Source organism: Denticeps clupeoides, chromosome 5 (genome assembly GCF_900700375.1).
Source record: "Denticeps clupeoides chromosome 5, fDenClu1.1, whole genome shotgun sequence".
In the NCBI taxonomy this organism is placed as follows: Eukaryota; Metazoa; Chordata; class Actinopteri; order Clupeiformes; family Denticipitidae; genus Denticeps; species Denticeps clupeoides.
In genome coordinates, this window is record NC_041711.1 from 23,993,708 (window position 1) to 24,007,794 (window position 14,087).

Consider the following 14,087-nt stretch of genomic DNA (forward strand, 5'->3'; position numbering starts at 1 on the left):
CTGTAAAGCACAAAACAATGATTAGACTTTGGCAGATCCATTTATAGCACTTGAAAATGGGAGGCAGCCCTCTGAAGATTCAACTTTATATTCAAAAAGACCTTTTTTCACAAAATCAAATCAGAAGTTAACAGGAGGTGAGAGCCATCATTGGGCTTGTCCTGGATTTGAACCAGGGACCTCTCACACGCAAAGCAAGAATCATACCTCTAGACCAACAAGCCAACAGTACCAAACGCATGCACACAAATAGGTCAATGTAAAAAAAGAAAACAGTGTAAAGCGTGACTGTAAAAAAACCCAGAAATTCAATAAAAAACATCAACTCAACCAAAACTATTAAATGGTCTTGACCAAGTTGTGAACCTGGGACGTCTTGCAACCATAGCGCTAGACCAATAATCTAAGTGCTACATCCTTTTTGAAGTAGGAGTAGTAGATAAACGCACCCATAACAACGTCGGAACTGAAAACGTATGACTTAGTCATGTCCATTATTTTGACAATAAAAGGCAGGACCTGTTGCACCCAAAGCGAGAACCATAGCCCCACACCAACAAGGCATTAACAAACAAAATCTTAAGACAACACGGTTCAAACAAATGATTCGAGTTGCACTAGAAAGTATTAGTGGTAAAAGGTATTCAACACTGTTAGAACTTTTAACAGGGCTCGTCCGGGATTTGAACCCGGGACCTCTCGCACCCTAAGCGAGAATCATACCCCTAGACCAACGAGCCATGACGAAGATGTTCATACTGTAAAAATAATCCATAACGGTCTATGTAGATCGCCTTAAAGCACATAATGATGGAAAGAATTTGGCTGAATTTTTAAAAGTTTTAAAAACCTTTTGCAACCTAAGAAGGAATTATACTGTTACATCAACAAGCCATCGGTACCCAAAATGTGCAGAATGATAGGTCAAAGGCAATATAAAGAGCGGCACTAGATAACACCAGGAATTCAACCAAAACATTTAGCAATAAGAACTTTTAACAGGGCTCGTTCGGGGTTTGAACCCAGGACCTCTCGCAGCCAAAGCGAGAATCATACCTCTAGACCAAGGAGCCAAGTATTAACAATTTATTTACTTATAAGCTCTAGACATACTGAAAAAAAAAAGGCCAAGGTGCATTCTATAAACTGACAATAACGTGCACTTTACCAAAGTCTGTAAATCTTAGATAACGATAGATTCAATCTTTAAAGATGACATCAGATCATTGATGAAGTAGTCTTTGTCACTTTTACACATGTAGATTTAGGCATAGACTGGCAAAATCTACAAAGCGGCTCTGACTGCTCAAGACATTTTTCTGTTTACATTATTAAAGTAAAAACAGAGCATGTCAGAAGAGGGATTTGAACCCACGCCTCCATATGGAGACCAGAAAGCCTAAGTACTAGGAAGGAATTTCACCTTGAGTCTGGCGCCTTAGACCGCTCGGCCATTCTGACTACCTTAGAACTGCACCCGTGCATTGCTTCAATAGTAAAATCTAAACCAATTGCATAAACTTTTTGTTCTGAATAACTTGTTTAACCAAATATTGTCAAATGACTGTGTACTCTGAAGGGTGCGATTAGGCCTGTATAAAATTTGAATCCAGGATCTATTGTACCCAAAGCGAGAGTCATAGCTCCAGACCAACAAGGCATTGACAGTCAAAATCTCAAGACAAAAGGGTCCGGACAAGCGATCAGTAAGTGATAGTAAGAATTAAACAACAACAAAAAAAGCTCGTTCAGGATATGAACGGGGATCTGTAACAGCCTAAGCTAGAACCAAAACCCTAGACTGATGAGCCTGCAAGCAACAGTCACACTGTAAAATTAATCCAAGCTGTTCATTGTAGATCACTGTAAAGCACAAAACAATGACTAGACTTTGGCAGATCCATTTATAGCACTTGAAGATTCAACTTTATATTCAAAATGTTTTTTTTTCACAAAATCAAATCAGAAGTTAACAGGAGGTGAGAGCCGTCATCAGGCTTGTCCAGGATTTGAACCCGGGACCTCTCGCACCCAAAGCTAGAATCATACCTCTAGACCAACAAGCCAACAGTACCAAAATCCATGCACACAAATAGGTCAATGTAAAAAAAGAAAACAATGTAAAGCATGACTGTAAAAAAACCCAGAAATTCAATAAAAAACATCAACTCAACCAAAACTATTAAATGGTCTTGTCCAAGTTGAGAACCTGGGACCTCTCGCAACCAAAGCAAGTAATAAAATTCAATAATAAAATCTAAACCAATTGCATGGAATTTGAATCCAGGACCTATTGTACCCAAAGTGAGAGTCATAGCTCCACACCAACAAGGTATTGGCAGCCAATGCAAGACAAAAAGGTCCAGACAAGTAATTATTTAAAATAAAAATATTAAGCTTCTGCGTTGTATTTTTTCTCTCTATGCCTATAACTGCATATGTTAAAGTGACAAAGACTACTTCATCAATAATCTGATGTCATCTGCAAAGTTTGAATTTATTGTTATCTAAGCTTTAGGGACTTTGGTAAAGTGCACATTAATGACAGAATATAGAATGCAACTAGGTAATTTTTTGCTCCAGTATGTGTAGATATATATGAAGGATGTGGAAGGACCTGGCTTGTTGTTCTGGGGCTACGATTCTTGGTTTTGTTGCAAGGCATCCTGGGTTCATATCCCAAACGAGCCCATTCAAAGTTCACTTTGCTTCGGTGTTTTGGTTTTTCTTTGGTATGTGCTTTAAAGTGATCTACACTGAATGGCTTGGATTAATTTTACAGCAAGACTGTTGCCTGTAGGCTCGTCAGTCTAGGGATATGATTCTAGATTAGGCTTCGAGAACCCCCCGATCATGTCCAAGACAATCTTTTTTTGTTATTGTTGAATTCTTACTACATCTAATATTTTCGAGTGCAACTCTGACCACTTTGTTACATCCCCGGTCTAGGGTCAGGGACATAACAAATGGGACATAGGAGTATAAACTCCAAAAACGACGCAACAACGCTTAAGGCTAATACTTTATTACAACAAGGACATTTAAACAACAAAACAGGTCTGGGCAGTCTAAGTCTTGTCTTCTGGTCATAATCCGTCACTTCAACAACATTATCCTCTCACACCAACATTCTATCTTCACCAGCAACACCCTCTTTTCTTCCTCACACTACTCTCTTCTTTTCACCAACATCCCCTCTCTTGCCTGTGACAAGGCGTCAGCCAAAACATTGTCCGTCCCACGTTTGTATTTAATTTCTAAATTGAAATCGTGCAAAACCAAGGACCAGCGCATAATACGCTGATTTGTGTTTTTCATCCGTGATAAAAACACCAGGGGATTGTGGTCAGTAAAAACTGAAACAGGTTGTGCGGTGGACCCAATGTATACCTCGAAATGTTGCAATGCTAAAATCAGTGGAAATGCCTCCTTTTCGATGGAGCTGTAGTTCACCTGATGTTTTAAGAACTTTTTCGAGAAGAAGCAAATGGGATGATCAACTCCATCTGCATCTTCCTGTAACAGCACAGCCCCAGCTCCAACAGCACTGGCATCCACCTCCAGTTTGAAAGGGCGCTGTAAGTCAGGAGCAGCAAGAACAGGGGTACTGCAAAGAAGGGTTTTCACAGACATAAAAGCATTCTGGCATTCATCGTTCCAACTAAACTGTACTCTGCCTCGCAGCAGTTCAGTCAACGGACACACTACCTCCGAAAAGTTTTTACAAAAAGCCCGATAGTATCCAGCCATTCCCAAAAATCGGCGCAGTTCTCTTTTCGACGTGGGAACTGGGAAGGCAAGAATGGCCTGAATCACAGGTTTTACCTGGCCTTGACCCACCTCTTTACCCAGGTAAGTCACAGTGGCTTTGCCAAACTCACACTTTGCCAAGTTCAAAGTCAGCGATGCATCCTGCAACCACTTGAACACAGCTGTCACAGTGTGGATATGCTCGGACCAAGTGGACGATTAGACAATAATGTCATCTAAATAAGTGTCGCAGTTTTTAACTCCACAAAGCACTTTAGACATTAGACGCTGAAAAGTCGCTGCCACATTACATAACCCAAAAGGCATAACCGTATATTGTAAGAAATTATCCGGTGTGACGAAAGCAGAAATTTCAGAAGCTTGGGGAGTCAACGGAAATAGTCAGTAACCACAAAGCAAGTCTAATTTACTGACAAAATGAGCCGAACCAACCCTATCCACACAATCTTCCATTCGGGGCAATGGGAATGAATCTGGTCTAGTTACTGCATTTACTTTTCTGTAATCAGTACATAAACAAACTGTACCATCAGGCTTAGGTACTAACAGACAGGGACTACTCCATGGACTACAGCTTGGCACAGAGAACCCATGTTCCAACAAATAATCAACCTCAGACTGCATTACCGTATGCTTAGTGGGATTTAGTCTGTACGGGTGCTGTCTGATTGGGGCATGTTCACAAACATCAATGTCATGCTTTAACACTGTAGTACATGATGGAACATCACCAAACAATGTCTTATATGTCCGAATTAAAATCATAACCTGCTCCCGTTCATTAAGAGGCAAATGTGCATCTAAGTTTTGTAAGATCACACTGTTGTGTAATCAGGGTGAAGACACAGGAACATTTCCTAGATGTAACCCATCCTCCTCGGGAGAATATCAAGTCAAGTCAAGTCAAGTCAGCTTTATTGTCAATTCTGCCACATGTACATGACATGCAGAGAATTGAAATTACGTTACTCTCTGACCCATACAAGTAACATTAAATACAAAAACAGTAACAGTAACATTGAATACAAAGTATAAATACAATTTAAAAAAAAAAAAAAACACAATATACAATTTTAAAAACACCATATACAAATAAGGGCACATGGTGGAGAGTGCAAAACCAGGAGAGTGCAAAACCAATAGTGCAACAGAGGTAAGTTTAAAGTGACGAAGTGACAAGTGAGGTAGTTGGCAGACCAGAGCTGCACAGAGTGACTGGTGCATGGTCAGTTTGTGTGTGTTAGAGTTCAGAAAGTTTGTGGAGCTGAAGAGGGGAGTGAGGGGAGTGGGGGCAGAGCTGGGAGGGAGTTGAGTTTCCTGACCGCCTGATGGGTGAAGCTGTCCTTCAGTCTGCTGGTCCTGGCCCGGAGACTCCGCAGTCTCCTCCCTGATGGCAGCAGGCTGAAGAAGGTTTGCATTGGGTGGGTGGGATCAGCTGCTATGCCGAGGGCTTTCTTGGTGAGGCGTGTACTGTAGATGTCTTGGAGGGAGGGGAGAGGGACACCGATGATTCTCTCAGCTGCTCTGACTATGCGTTGGAGAGTTTTTTGGCAGGATTGCAGGCTCCAAACCACACAGTGATGCAGCTAGACAGGATGCTCTCGATGGTTCCTCGGTAGAATGTGTACATGATGGGGGCTGGTGCTCTTGCTCTTCTAAGTTTGCGGAGGAAGTAGAGACGCTGCTGTGCTTTCTTGGCCAATGCAGTGGTGTTTTTTGTCCAGGAGAGATCCTCAGTAATGTGCACACCCAGGAACTTGGTGCTGCTCACTCTCTCCACAGATGCACCGTTGATGGTCAGAGGAGCATGCTGAGTGTTTCCTCTCCTGAAGTCAACAACAATCTCTTTCGTCTTCTCCACATTCAGGGAGAGATTGTTGTCTCCGCACCACTTGGCCAGGCGGCTCACCTCGCTTCTGTAGTTAAGACTCATCCCTGTTATTAATGACTCCCACCACAGTCGTGTCATCCGCAAACTTGATGAAGAGGTTGGAGCAGTGTGATGGAGTGCAGTCGTGTGTCAGCAGAGTGAAGAGAAGGGGGCTCAGCACACATCCCTGAGGAGCCCCCGTGTTAAGGACGATGGTGCTGGATGTGCTACTGCCAACCCGTACTGCTTGTGGTCTTCCTGTGAGGAAGTCCAACAGCCAGTTACACAATGAGGTGTTGAGCCCCAGCTGGATCAGTTTTTGTGTGAGCTGTTGTGGGATTATAGTGTTAAATGCTGAACTGAAGTCTATGAACAGCATTCGAACATGCATCCAGCAGGGGCATAGAAGCCACAGATAACACAGCAGCTCCTTTTCCCGGTGGATCTACATTGTCCTGTGTTGCATCACTGTCTCTCATAACGTATTTCTTGAGCATGTTCACATGACATACACGCATTTTACGTTTTCGGTCAGGAGTGCGAATAACGTAATCAGTGTCACTTAACTGGGACTCCACCACATAAGGACCTGAGAATTTTGCTTGGAGAGTAGATCCCATTAGTGGTAATAAAACCAGAACTGAAATCACCCGGCTGAAAAAATCGAGAGACTGCTTTCTGATTATATTGGGCTTTCATAGACCCTTGTGCATGTTGTAAGGAAGCTCGAGTGGTAGCACAAGCATTATGAAGCCGTTCCCAAAAGGAACTGACATGATCCAGCACATTAGTCTCTGTAAATGGTTCAGCTACCCAGGCTTCTTTAAGCAGCTTGAGTGGACCACGCACGGTGTGACAGCAGGACTGAATCCCAAAGACTCCTGAACAGTTTCACGAATGGCAAACAACAATAGTGGGAGACCCTCATCCCACTCTTTAGCCGAAGCTAAGCAATAAGTACGGAGCATGGACTTCAGAGTTTGGTGAAAACGTTCCAATGCTCCTTGCGACTGAGGATGGTAAGCACTTGATACCAGATGCTTTATTTGTAATTCCTCCAAAACTTGCTTAAAAAGGCGAGACAGGAAATTTGAACCTTGGTCCGTTTGGACCAATTTTGGAAGTCCAAAAGTAGAAAAGAACTTCACTAAGGCTCTCACTATATTCTTAGCCTTTAGTGAGCGTAACGGAACTGCTTCCGGGAAACGTGTGGCACTACACATTATAGTCAGCAAGTATTTAAACCTGTTTTTGTACGAGGAAGTGGACCAACACAATATAAAATTATCTTCGAAAAGGACAGAGTGGCGCGGGCAGAATTGACTGGTTCGGTTTACCGGCCAACTGACAAATGTGACACATTCGGCAATTTTGAGCAACATCGGATTTCAACCCAGGCTAAAAGAAATGGCGCAAAATCCGGTTATATGTTTTTGTTACTCCTAAGTGTCCAGACATCACGTTGTCATGCCCTAAACACAGTACATGAGACCGAAATTTAAGAGGAACTGTCACGACTACGGACTTACGGGGGAAGGAAGCGCAGAGGTCTGACATGCTGGGAAGGGTTTTTTATTATTAAATAAACAAGAAATACAAATAAACAATGGCGCGGTGGCCGAAAACAGTTTAACGTAAATAATGAACTGAAACAAACCCGTAGGCGTGTGGCGATTGCCAGAACTCAAAACACATAAAACTAAATCAGGTCAAGTTCGTGCAGAGAGTTCACGAAAATGCCAGCGACCCCGAACGGGCGGAACCTTCCGGCATTTATGGGGCGTCAGGATTAAAGTCAGGTGTGGAGGCCAGCTGCAGGCAATCCTGACAGAGCCCCCCCTCCAAGGGCTACGTCCTCGGAGCCCCAACAGTACCATCAGTGGAGGCGGCGGGGCGGACGGCGGCAACCACAGGGCTCCTGCCCTGCTGTATCCTCCCCTTGGAGGACCCGGTCCCTCGGGCTGGCTCCCCGGCGTGGTCAGGCGTGGCGGCCCCGGTCCCTCGGGCTGGCTCCCCGGCGTGGTCAGGCGTGGCGGCCCCGGTCCCTCGGGCTGGCTCCCCGGCATGGTCGGCGTGGCGGCCCCGGTCCCTCGGGCTGGCTCCCCGGCAGTGGTCAGGCGTGGCGGCCCCGGTCCCTCGGGCTGGCTCCCCGGCGTGGTCAGGCGTGGCGGCCCCGGTCCTCGGGCTGGCTCCCCGGCGTGGTCCCGCTTGGCGGCCCCGGACCCTCGGCCTGGCTCCCCGGCGTGGTCCCGCTTGGCGGCCCCGGACCCTCGGCCTGGCTCCCCGGGTGGTCAGGCGTGGCGGCCCCGGACCCTCGGCTGGCTCCCCGGCGTGGTCCCGCTTGGCGGCCCCGGACCCTCGGCATGGCTCCCCGGCGTGGACCGCAGGCGGCCCGGAATCGGCCTGGATCCCCGGGTGGTCCCGCATGGCGGCCCGGACCTCGGCCTGGCTCCCCAGCGTGGTCCCGCATGACGGCCCCGGACCTCGGCCTGGCTCCCCGGCGTGGTCCCGCATGACGGCCCCGGACCCTCGGCCTGGCTCCCCGGCGTGGTCCCGCATGGCGGCCCCGGACTCCCGTACCTGCACACAATAATCAGGGCCGATCCATCTGGGTACGTGTGGGCCCTGTCTCCACATGTCCCCTCTGACACGTCTTGTGTCACCCCCTGCACCGCGCAGGGAGATTGTCCCAGAGCCTCCGGCGACTGTTCCAGGCACCCCAGGCTGGTGCCTTCTGGGACTATGCAGCCCCTCTCGCTGCACGGCCCTGGTGCCAAGGGGGGGGGCATTGCCAGACCCTCCGGCTAGCCCCTTCTGCGTCCGTTGGGACAAGCAGGCCCTCTTCCTGCCTGTCCCAGCTGGGTCCTCATGCCTACCCGGGGGCTCTATGGCGCTCCACCCCTCTGGAGGCAGACGCAGGCCCATGCCTGGCCCGCCCTCCTCACTGGCTACCGGAGGACCCAGCTCCATCGCTTCCCCACCTCCCCTCCCCTCAGGAGGAGTCCCCAACCCGAACTGCACCCCCCCAAAAAATTCTTTGGGGGAGCACCCCCCCCCGGCTGGACTTCGGGGTACCTTGGGGCTTGTCCACCTCGCCTTGGACCAGCACATTCGGGTCAGGAACCTCCTCCCTGGGGTTCGGCTCCGCGGCTGGGTCGCCATCTGGTGGACACAAAGAGGGGAAGTGGGGGCGACATACGGACACATATGCCACGCACACACACACAGACAGAGACAGACAGAAGAGAGGGTCGTCTGGTTCCCTCTCTGAGCTCTCCGGGACCTCCTCAGGGGGCACAGCCAGAATCTCGGGAGGCGCGACCTTCTCGTCGCCCGCCAGTGCTTGGTCTTCTTGCCCCGGATCCTGACTGGCGCTGGATGTGGTGGAGGGGCAGAGTTCGATCCCTGGCTCAGGCTCTGGCCGATCAAACTCCGCCCTCAGTCTCTGCTGGAAGTCCCGAAAACTCCTGTCGGTCTCTCCCTGCTGCCAGGCAGCGTCGCTGGAGATGGTGGTGGGCGTGTGGCGTGGGGGGTGGTGGACGTCTTCTCCAGCATGCGGGGGCGCTGGTGATGCGCTGCCGTTCAGCTGGGGAACGTCCGAGCAGAGGGAAGGCGGGTCGGCGACTGGAACTGGGAGGGCATCTTCCCTGTGAGGCAGTTCCGACAGTGCAGTTGCTGGTTGGCGACCTCCTGTCGCCCTGTTCCACCAGCTTACGCCCGCATCGCTGTCCTCCTCCTCACTGTTGTCGCACCTCTGGGACTGACGTGGGTTTCCACGGACCTCGCAACGGACGGGCACGATGGGCGGAGCCATCCCGGCACCGACTGCCCAATCGGCGTCATCCTCGTGTTGGTCCGTGTCGACCTCATACCCTCGGAAGTCACGTGGATCTTCACGGATGTTGCGACAATCTCGGACGCGCGCGCTGGGTGGAGCCATCCCGGCCCTGACTGCCCAACGAAAATCCACGTCATTGTCGCTTTCGTCATCCGTGTCCTCCCACCTGTGACTCCGAGGGTCGTCCACCCTGCGGACATCCTGGACCCAGGGTGCGATCAACTCCCAGGGACAGTACTCTGGCCATTCGGGCTGGAGGCTGCCCATCCCCTCGCTGGAGGGACGCCGCCGTTGTTGTCGCTTCTCACCCCCCTGGAAGTGACGTGGGTCCCCACGGACCTTGCGACGATCGCAGACTGGTGCGATGGGCGGAGCCCAACTCTCGTCTCCCGTGCTCTCGTCGTCGTCCGTGTCGTCCCAGTCCACGGGGAGCCTTGCCAGCAGAGCGCAGAGTTCTTGGCTCGACATGCCGAAGATCGTGTGGGTCGCATCTTCTGCGCTCGCTGCCCACGTCACTTCCTCGCTGCTGCCGACGCCAACGTCCTCGCTCCGCCCACTCACCCGCCGACGTTGTCGCTTCCGGGTTTCGCGGAGTTTCCCGGGGGTGACGTCATCACGCGGCGCCGCGTACCACGGCTTCTCGGGGAGAAAACGCTCCACCAGAACGGGCGGCGCGTCTCTCCCCTGGCGTCCGCGTTCGCCGCGCCGCGCTGCGTCCTTCGCGGCGTTTCTTCTCCTCTGTTTTTTACCTCTGCGCTTTTGGGGGGGTCGCTGGCATTCTGTCACGACTACGGACTTACGGGGGAAGGAAGCGCAGAGGTCTGACATGCTGGGAAGGGTTTTTTATTATTAAATAAACAAGAAATACAAATAAACAATGGCGCGGTGGCCGAAAACAGTTTAACGTAAATAATGAACTGAAACAAACCCGTAGGCGTGTGGCGATTGCCAGAACTCAAAACACATAAAACTAAATCAGGTCAAGTTCGTGCAGAGAGTTCACGAAAATGCCAGCGACCCCGAACGGGCGGAACCTTCCGGCATTTATGGGGCGTCAGGATTAAAGTCAGGTGTGGAGGCCAGCTGCAGGCAATCCTGACAGGAACCACCACTTGATATACTGAATTCCAACCTATGTCATCAGCAGTTGGAGGAGTCCACTTCCTCATCAAGATCCCTTTATCCCAGTAAAAGGCTACCGAATTTTCAGTTATGTTGGCCTCCTCAACAACAGCCAAACGACACTGCGTTAAAGTAGAGTCTTTTTGCTACTCCTGAGACATAAGCGTTTTACAGGCAGCGACATATTCTCATCACCATGGACATTAACAGCGCGCGTCCGTGGCGCTCCCTCCACCACTCCGCCGTCTGATGGCGCTGCACGGGAGACCAGAGGGTCAAAAACAGCCATAAACGTATCATATAGCTCATCCGTACTCTCCCGGCGTTCCTGCGCTCGGGTGACTGCACAAGCAGGGAAAACTGATTCATAACCCAGCACCACTGAAAAGGGTGGAACCGTAGGGTTATCGATGACCTCCGGAAGGGGAAGAACTTTCGCTCCAGCCAAATCGTTCCCAAGAATAAAATCGATTCCCTGCATAGGCAGTTCGGGGCGCACTGCGACTTTGCCGAACCTGCGACTTTGCAGTGGCACCTTAACGATGCCTAATTAAATACCCCGCACCAGTACATAAGAGCCACAAAACGTGTCATCTGATAAGGGCCAGACATTCGCTAAAACAAAAGACTGCGCAGCACCAGTGTCTCGTAAAATGCACACTGGCACTGCACTACTGTTTCCAGCAGCTGCGGAAACTGTACCAGCCAGCACAAAAGGTTCATAAACAGGATCAACAATAGTGGGGACACTCACAGCAGACTGAACAAATCAAACCCCTTTTGGTGAGGATTTAGGAGGTGAACCGTGCTTCTTTATAAGTTTTGGGCATTTAGCGATGAGATGGCCAGTCTTGTGACAATAAAAACATGCGCTACCATTACTAAAGGAAACGGGCAAAGATCGGAATACGTTCCAATCCCGTTGGAAACTCTGGTTTTCGTGAGACTGAATAAAACACAACTTTATGAGTAAGCACAAATTCATCTGCGCAGACGGCTGCCTGCGCCAGCGTTGACACTTTCTGGTTGTTCAGATGAGTGACAACAGCTTCCGGGACAGCAGTTTTTAAATTCCTCCAAAAGGATTAATTCACTAAGCTGTTCCCCCGTACTGACTTTACTGGAAACACACCACCGATTAAACAAAGCTTCTTTCTCTCTGGCAAACTCCACATACGTAATTTGCTCACCTTTGCTAGACTTCTGGAACAAGTTCACGCTTCTGGGACAAGTTCATACACATTCAGAATTGAAGTCTTTACCAAATCATAGTCAGAGCTCTGCTGCACAGAAAGAGAAGAGTAAACTTCCTGAGCCTTGCCCACAAGAACACACTGCAGTAGCAGTGTCCAGACAACTTTAGGCCATTGTAAAGTTGTTGCTACCCGTTCAAAATGACTAAAATATTTTTCCACCTTGTTCTCAGAAAATGGAGGCACTAGTCTAATAAGTCGGCCGACGTCGAAAGCAGGGGTTTGTGACTCAGTTTCAGGAGGTGACAGGACAGACTTGGAAGCCAATTCAAGTTCGAGACGTTTTAATTCTAGGTCTCGTTCTTGACGTTCATGCTCAAACTGGCGTTCGCGATCACGTTCTTCCAACTCCAATTGCTTAAGATGCAACTGGCGTTCGCGATCACGTTCTTCCAATTCCAATTGCTTGAGTTGTAGCTGATGCGCTAGTTCCTTCTCACGCAGCCCACGAGCTTCTCTGTCAGCCTGCAGTTTTGCTGCTTCAAGCTGCATCTGCTTCTCTTGCAGTGACATTTCCTTTAACCGAAGTTCACTAGAAAAACTCTCGCCGGACTCTTCCAAGCCCTCAGCAGAGAGTGGACTACTGGATTTAAAACACGGTACCCCCTTTTCCACCAACCCGATTTTTAAGTCTTTCAACTTCCTATCGGCGCTGGTAATGGGAATGCCATAGAAGTCAGCTACACCCAATAGCTGCTCTTTGGTTAACTCTGCTAACATCTCATCAGAAGGGAACTCAACAAAACCCTCAAAACCTGTTGCCATAGTGACCAGTTATTCTAACCCCACAGCAAAATATAAATTGAAATACTTGGTGAACCCACCAATACAAAAAGAAACTACACAGACCCAACTACAACGGCTCACTGGGATGTATACCAGAGTCAGTCTGCTCCTGTGGGATTCTAGGAACTCCAGCTCCTAATCTACCTAACCAGCCAGCTACCTAAGATCTAGCTAGTCTTCGGGGAAGTTACCAGTTTTAGGCACCTTTAAACGCAAGCTCGCAACAATTCCAGTCTCTGACTGAGACTGAAATTCTCGACGCATACCTCCCCCTGCATTTTTCCCCAAAAACAACAAACCAAAACAACAAACATAACAAACAGCATCCATTGGAAGGACCCGCTCAAGGCAGAAACCAGCTGGACAGCTCTACCTAACCAGAGTTCACAAGAAAACCCACATAAACAGAAAAAAACTCAAACTCACCCAGATGAGAACAGCAGCCAAGGTCCACAGCCTACACACAAAAGAAAAGTGTCCTCTGCTTTTAACCCATCACCCTTGGTCAGCAGTGGGCAGCCATGGCAGGTGCCCGGGGAGCAGTGTGTAAGGACGGTGCTTTGCCACGGGACGTCACAATTTGTCTGGACCCTTATGTCTTAAGATCTCTCCTCTCAGTGCATTGTTGGAGTGGAGCTATGACTCTCGCTTTGGCTGCAACAGGTCTTAAATTAAAATTTGTATTTGAATTTTTGGCTAAACAGGTGCCATGACACTTTTGTGATCTAGGCTCAGTGGTCTAGGGTTATTCTTTTCAGATTAGATCCAAGAAGTCTTAGGCTCAATCATGTGAAAGAAAAAATCTTGTTCATCTAGAGACCATGCAATTGGTTTAGATTTTATTACTGAGGCAATACACAGGTGCAAGTTTAAGGCAGTCAGAATGGCCGAGCAGTCTAAGGTGCCAGACTCAAGGTAAAATATTTTCCGAGTACTTGGGCTTTATTTGTTTTGACCCTTTTGTCTTAAGATTTTTGCTCTCAATGCCTTGTAGGTGTAGGGCTACGGTTCTCACTTCGGTGCAACAGGTCCTGCATGTTATTGGCTGAATAAAGAACACGACTAGGTCATATGTTTTCTCGGGTACAGTGGTGGCCTAGCGGTTAAGGAAGCGACCCCATATTCAGAATGTTGGTGGATTGAATCCTGGTCTGCTGAGGTGCTATTGAGCAAAGCACCGTCCTTACACACTGCTCCCCGGGCACCTGCCATGGCTGCCCACTGCTGACCAAGGGTGATGGGTTAAAAGCAGAGGACACATTTCTTTGTGTGCTCAATATCACTTCACTTCATATTTTCAGTTTCAAAATTTTTATGGGTGTGTCTATCTACTATTCATACTTGGACTTAGCGCTTGTATTAGTGGTCCAGCGCTATGATACTCGCTTTGGGTGCGAGAGGTCCCAGGTTCACATCTTGGATAAGACCATTCAAAATTTTTTGTTGA

At 48.8% G+C, this 14,087-nt stretch overlaps 4 non-coding genes across 4 annotated transcripts; all 4 read right to left on the bottom strand.

Annotated features, from left to right (window-relative positions):
- Nucleotides 1-152: 152 nt before the first annotated feature.
- On the bottom strand, nt 153-224 carry trnaa-ugc (transfer RNA alanine (anticodon UGC)). Its single transcript has one exon. It is a non-coding gene; the product is annotated as a tRNA-Ala (tRNA).
- Nucleotides 225-668: 444 nt separating this feature from the next.
- trnap-agg (transfer RNA proline (anticodon AGG)) lies at nt 669-740 on the bottom strand. Its single transcript has one exon. It is a non-coding gene; the product is annotated as a tRNA-Pro (tRNA).
- A 610-nt stretch (nt 741-1,350) lies between these two features.
- trnal-caa (transfer RNA leucine (anticodon CAA)) lies at nt 1,351-1,461 on the bottom strand. The gene is made up of 2 exons: nt 1,424-1,461; nt 1,351-1,396 (listed from the first exon to the last, which is right to left on the bottom strand). It is a non-coding gene; the product is annotated as a tRNA-Leu (tRNA).
- A 533-nt stretch (nt 1,462-1,994) lies between these two features.
- Nucleotides 1,995-2,066, bottom strand: trnap-ugg (transfer RNA proline (anticodon UGG)). The gene has a single exon. It is a non-coding gene; the product is annotated as a tRNA-Pro (tRNA).
- Nucleotides 2,067-14,087: the final 12,021 nt, after the last annotated feature.